General features: G+C 39.8%; 1 pseudogene; it reads right to left on the minus strand.

The window, feature by feature from the left end:
- Positions 1-2,677: 2,677 nt before the first annotated feature.
- LOC114224001 (ubiquitin-ribosomal protein eL40 fusion protein pseudogene) lies at positions 2,678-3,142 on the minus strand (annotated as a pseudogene).
- Between the last annotated feature and the right edge of the window lie 2,858 nt (positions 3,143-6,000).

The following is a 6,000-nucleotide window of genomic DNA, read 5'->3' on the forward strand; positions in this document are numbered from 1 at the left end:
GCAAAAGGCAGATGCTTAACCGACTGAGCCACCCAGGCATCCCAAGAAGTTAACTTTTTATGAACACATCAGAACTGTTATTGAAATGAGTATTTTCCTTCAGAGTCATTTTGAGAAGCAACAAGCCTATTGCAATAATGCTGCATTTCATACAGTATCAGTGGAACATCTCCTTTGAAATTAATAAACCTTATCCAAAAACTCAGACTCAGTATTCTACAGTCACACATCATTTCAGATGAACAGAATATTATCTATGTTGATTTCCTACCAGATTCATAGGACTTAGTACCAAATAAATTTTGGCTAATTCTAAGAATTAAATATATATGTTTAAATATATGTATCTTACATAGACATACATTTTTAAAATACGCTACAGGCTGTGATGGAACTGGAGGGTGTTATGCTGAGTGAAATAAGTCAATCAGAGAAAGACATGTATCATATGACCTCACTGATATGAGGAATTCTTAATCTCAGGAAACAAACTGAGGGTTGCTGGAGTGGTGGGGGGTGGGAGGGATGGGGTGGCTGGGTGATAGACATTGGGGAGGGTATGTGCTATGGTGAGTGCTGTGAATTGTGCAAGACTGTTGAATCACAGATCTGTACCTCTGAAACAAATAATACATTATATGTTAAAAAAAAAAAAAGAAGAAGATAACAGGAGGGGAAGAATGAAGAGGGGGGGAATCAGAGGGGGAGACGAACCATGAGAGATGATGGACTCTGAAAAACAAACTGAGGGTTCTAGAGGGGAGGGGGGTGGGGGGATGGGTTAGCCTGGTGATGGGTATTAAAGAGGGCACACTCTGTGTGGAGCACTGGGTGTTATGCACAAACAATGAATCATGGAACACTACATCAAAAACTAATGATGTAATGTATGGTGATTAATATAACAATAAAAAGTTTTAAAAAAAAAGGTTAGGGCGCCTGGGTGGCTCAGTTCATTAAGCGACTGCCTTCGGCTCAGGTCATGATCCTGGAGTCCCGGGATCGAGTCCCACATCGGGCTCCCTGCTCGGCAGGGAGTCTGCTTCTCCCTCTGACCCTCTTCCCTTTCATGCTCTCTATCTCTCATTCTCTCTCTCAAATAAATAAATAAAATCTTTAAAAAATAAAAAATAAAAAAATAAAAATAAAATTAAAAAAAAAAAGGTTAAACACAGACTTACCATATGGTCCACCAATCCCACTCCTAGGTATCAGTCGTAATTGCCCAAAACCGGGAACACTTTTAAATGTCTTGCAACTCCTGATGGCTACAAACCCAAGGCATACACATACAATGGCATTCTACTCTGCAAGAAAGAGAAACAAACTGTTTTGTTTTGTGAGAAAGAAACTATTGACACACTCAAGGACTTGTGTGAATCTCAAGACGTGATGCCAAGTGCAAGAAGCAGTGTTAAAAGTCCATGTACTGTGTGATTCCTTTCATAGGACCTTCTCAAAAAGGCAAAACGATCCGGTTGCCAGAGGTTAGGCCTCAGGGGAAGGTTTTCCTGCAAAGGAGAAGCAGGAGGAAATCTGGAGGGAACATAATATTGTTCTGTAACTTGGCTGGTGGTGGTTACTCGGATGTGTATGTGTTACAATTCCTAGAACTGTACACACACACTTTTATTCCACTCTGTACATTTAGGAAAATTTAAAATATAATTTATAAGGTATAAAAAAAGGAGATGCATTCCAAAAAATAAATAAATAAATAAAATAAAATACGCTACAGGCTGAAAGCAAACTCTAAGGAGTTAGAAAAGTTTTGAGTAATGACAACATCTCTGGAAAAATATTTAACCTCTCAAAAAAGAGCACATACTTGAATATATGATTTAGGAATTTGTGGTTTTTAAAAAATCAGTCACATTACTGCAGAGCCACATCTCGTATATCTCCCACGGTGCCTAGCTCAGTAATCAATAAATATTTATGAAACATCTGAACCAAAACTTTAAGCATTTGTCATGTCAATCTTTGTGAGTGCCACTAAGTAAATTACAGTAGTACTCTGTGTACAATTTAGGACCTATTCAAGCCCTACAGCTCTTTCTCCAAAGGTTATCACTTGGACAGATTTTAGATCTTTCTGCAAATCAGTTTGTCTGCAGGCATCTTTTGAGTTCTGTGAAAGCCAGTGAATGTCCAGTATAGACACACAGACCTTCAATACCATAGCCATCCTAGTTGGCACTTACATCTCTTGGGGCTTCTCTCCTTCAGCCAAAAGCAGGGGTCAGAAAGTAAAGACTCCCTATTGCCCATATTTTTCCTTAGCTGTCATCAGGGAGCAAAATAACTCTGGAAGAACCACTCCAGTCTCCTAGCCTTACCACTCCTGTCAATTTGAGATCTGACAGATGGAATCTCACCAGTAGTCCCATGGAAGCATGGCTAAGTCTACACACCTGCAGGGCAGAAAATACCAATTGGCAAGCTTAAGGGATTAAAACAGAAGGGTTAGGAAGCACTCTCTACTCACTTAAGTCTGATTTAGCAGCCAATTTGTGCCTCCTTCTATCAAGTAGGTATAGTTGTGTTCTGCTGTAAGCATAATCCACACATACCGAAGTAGACCAGAAATTACATAGGATTCCTTTTTTTTTTTTTTTTTTACTGCTCCAGTCAATGGAAGGGAAACTTTATTGAGGGCCCAGGCCCTTGGGGCTCGGGCAGGAGGCTGCCCTGCGGGCAAAGGAAGAGCCGGTGGAGGGGCCTTATTTGACCTTCTTTTTGGGGCGCAGGTTGTTGGTGTGGCCGCACTTCTTCTTGCGGCAGTTGACAGCACGTGCAGGCAAGCGTAACACTTGCGGCAGATCATCTTGTCGCAGTTGTATTTCTGGGCCAGTTGGCAGAGGGAAGGCTCGATGATGCCACCCCAGAGGCGAAGCACCAAGTGCAGGGTGGACTCTTTCTGGATATTATAGTCTGACAGAGTACGGCCATCTTCCAGCTGTTTGCCCGCAAAAATCAGATGCTGCTGGTCAGGCGGGATACCCTCCTTGTCTTGGATTTTGGCTTTGACATTCTCAATAGTGTCACTGGGCTCGACCTCGAGGGTGATGGTCTTGCCCGTCAGGGTCTTCACAAAGATCTGCATCTCTGCGTCTGGCACGAATCCGCAAGGCCGCCACCACCAAACCACTCGGCCACCTCATTGAAGAGAAAGAGCACATAGGATTCCTTTTAAAAGGAGGGACCCCTAGTGTTTTTTAATTCTCATTTGTTGAATTATGAATCTTATACAGATAGAGATATACAGGGATAATTATATATTAATTGTATATTATATATAATTTTATATCATCAATATAATAATATTTTATGTATATAGGTAAGCTATAATGGCCATTTAAAACATGCTTATAAAGATTTTTCATTGACACAGACCAATCCTATGAATAAAATATTAAATGAAAACTGCAGGATATAAAATTTTATATATAGTATTATCATATGTGCATGATGGACTCTCTAGGGGGGAAAAACTAGAAAGAAATGTGCCCAAAAATTTAATGTTAGTCTCCATGAGAAAGCATGGAAAATTTTTATTGTCCTCTTCCATTTTTTTCCTCAAATTTTCAATTTATAATTGAATAAAAATGCCATTTGCCTGAACCATAATTGGTTTGCATACACACCAGCTTGTCAACAACAAAAGTGTTGTGTAATAATATAAGGTGAAAATAACATGGCAAATAGATTAAGGAGACTCCCCGAGCTCCTTAATCCCCAAGACTTTGCCACTCACTGGTAGCTAATAACTGGCAAGTGATAACTAAGATTTTAAAATGGGAAACATTTCTTTCTGACTGTAACAGCAGAAATGTTACAAACTCAGGCCACTACAGTCACTGGAACTATCATTAGCCAAGTACACCAAACTGTAGACTAAGCAAAACTATAGCAAAGTAGGTACCGGAGTTGAATTTTGTTTGCTTAAAGCATATTCCATAATCTATGGCATCAGTAAGCCAGACATAAAAGACTGCTTCCCGTACGAATACATTTATATGACATTCTAGAGAAACCAGAACTAATCTGTGATGACAGAAAGCAGTCTGGGGCTGAGAGTGGGGACAGGGCATTGACTGCAAGGGTGCACGTGGAATCTCTATCTTGACTGTGCTCATGGTTATGTGATTGTATATGTTTGCCAAAACTCATTGAACTGTAAACTTAAAGTGGTGCATTTTGTTTTATGTAAATTATACTGCAATAAAAATAATCCATGGCATTTATGACACACACCTATATGACATGTAATGGTAATACAGAGTATGATAGTCTCAGTCTGGGGATAACCTTAGTAATGGGCAGCCATAATTATGCTGTGTTTTGAGAGGACAAAATTAAATATACCTACTCTCCAAGAAGCTTGTGATGACTCCAAAATTCTGCCAATATAGAGTTATTCTGTTGGGCTCTCTGAGTATTACATTGACAGGAAAACATCACTTACAGAAGGAAAAGACACACCTTACCATTAAAAACTATCTCTTCAGGGGCACCTGGATGGCTCAGTCAGATGGCATCTGCCTTCAGCTCGGGTCATGGTCTCGGGTCCTGGAATCGAGCCCCAGGTCGGGCTCTCTGCTCAGTGGGGGGCCTGCTTTTCCCTCTCCTACCCACTCATGCTCTCTGTCGCTATTTCTGTCTCTCTCTCTCACTCTCTCTCTCAAATAAATAAATGAAATCTTTAAAAAAAACAAACAAACAACTATCTCTTAGCGAAGATTATATTCCAGCAACGTCAGCTCAGGAAGGGGGGCTGGCACAAGAGTGGAAAGGGTCCCATAATCACACCAGAGTGAGAGTGTCCCAGGAAAACTTTCTCCATTTCACATGGTCTCCTCTCTTTCATTTTATAGGAGAAATGTAAACCTTGGAAAAGTTCATCCCCTATGCATCCCTGTGAGGCCCAATTGAACCCTAGTTCACTCCCTCCTGGATCTTTTGCCTTATATCTGATGTATGTATACTGTATAATGTATAATGAACAACATTGACAGCTTTTGATACTGCTATACACCCACAAACCATTTTCATGTCACAGCTCCTTCTGAAGTAACAACTAACAGAAAGCAATAGAATTCCCCTTTCACAATTAAGAAAATTGAGAGAAATCAAAGAGGTTAGCTGACCTGACCAATGTCACATAGGCAGAACTACTACAGATGCTCCCTGATCTGCTTCAGCATACCATACTTGGATTATCCCCATAAGAAAACCTTGAACCTTGTGATATATAGTGCCTACATTTGCCAAACCTATATTGAGACTGAAAAATGCATAGTAAGTTACTTTTTGTGAAGAAGAGCAGGTTTTATCTTTATGTAAATTATTTCAGTTGTCATGACCTAGAGTCAGCAGATTGGGATTCAAGTTCCTACTGGCTGTGTGATTCACTCTCCTAGCCCTTAATTTCATCTGTAAAATGGGAATATTAGTATCTGTTCTTCCTAATTCATGGATCTATTGTGAAATCAAAAAAATAATGAACACTAAAATATTCTATAAATTACATGGCATCAAATGACTATTAAATGTTTTATTTATAATTATCCAAACCTACCCAGGAACTGGAAATATATTTTATTAATTACCCAAAGGGTTTTCTTGATCAACTATAATTGTTACATGATTTGTGTGATAAATATGTGACAAAAATACCTTTAGGGCGCCTGGGTGGCTCAGTTGGTTGGGCGACTGCCTTCGGCTCAGGTCATGATCCTGGAGTCCCGGGATCGAGTCCCGCATCGGGCTTCCTGCTCGGCGGGGAGTCTGCTTCTCCCTCTGACCCTCTTCCCTCTCGTGCTTTCTATCTCTCGTTCTCTGTCTCTCAAATAAATAAATAAAATCTTTAAAAAAAAATACCTTTAAGCATCTTACTATTCATATATCTCATCAATTTTAGGATCCCTTCATCTGGTAAATTAGAATTGAGGAAAAGTTCACTCTTGAGCCCAGAAATAACCAAACAGAAAGTGTAGT

Source organism: Eumetopias jubatus, unplaced genomic scaffold (assembly GCF_037043125.1).
Source record: "Eumetopias jubatus isolate StellerSeaLion01/CBP00866 unplaced genomic scaffold, mEumJub1_p1.0 scaffold_12, whole genome shotgun sequence".
NCBI lineage: Eukaryota > Metazoa > Chordata > Mammalia > Carnivora > Otariidae > Eumetopias > Eumetopias jubatus.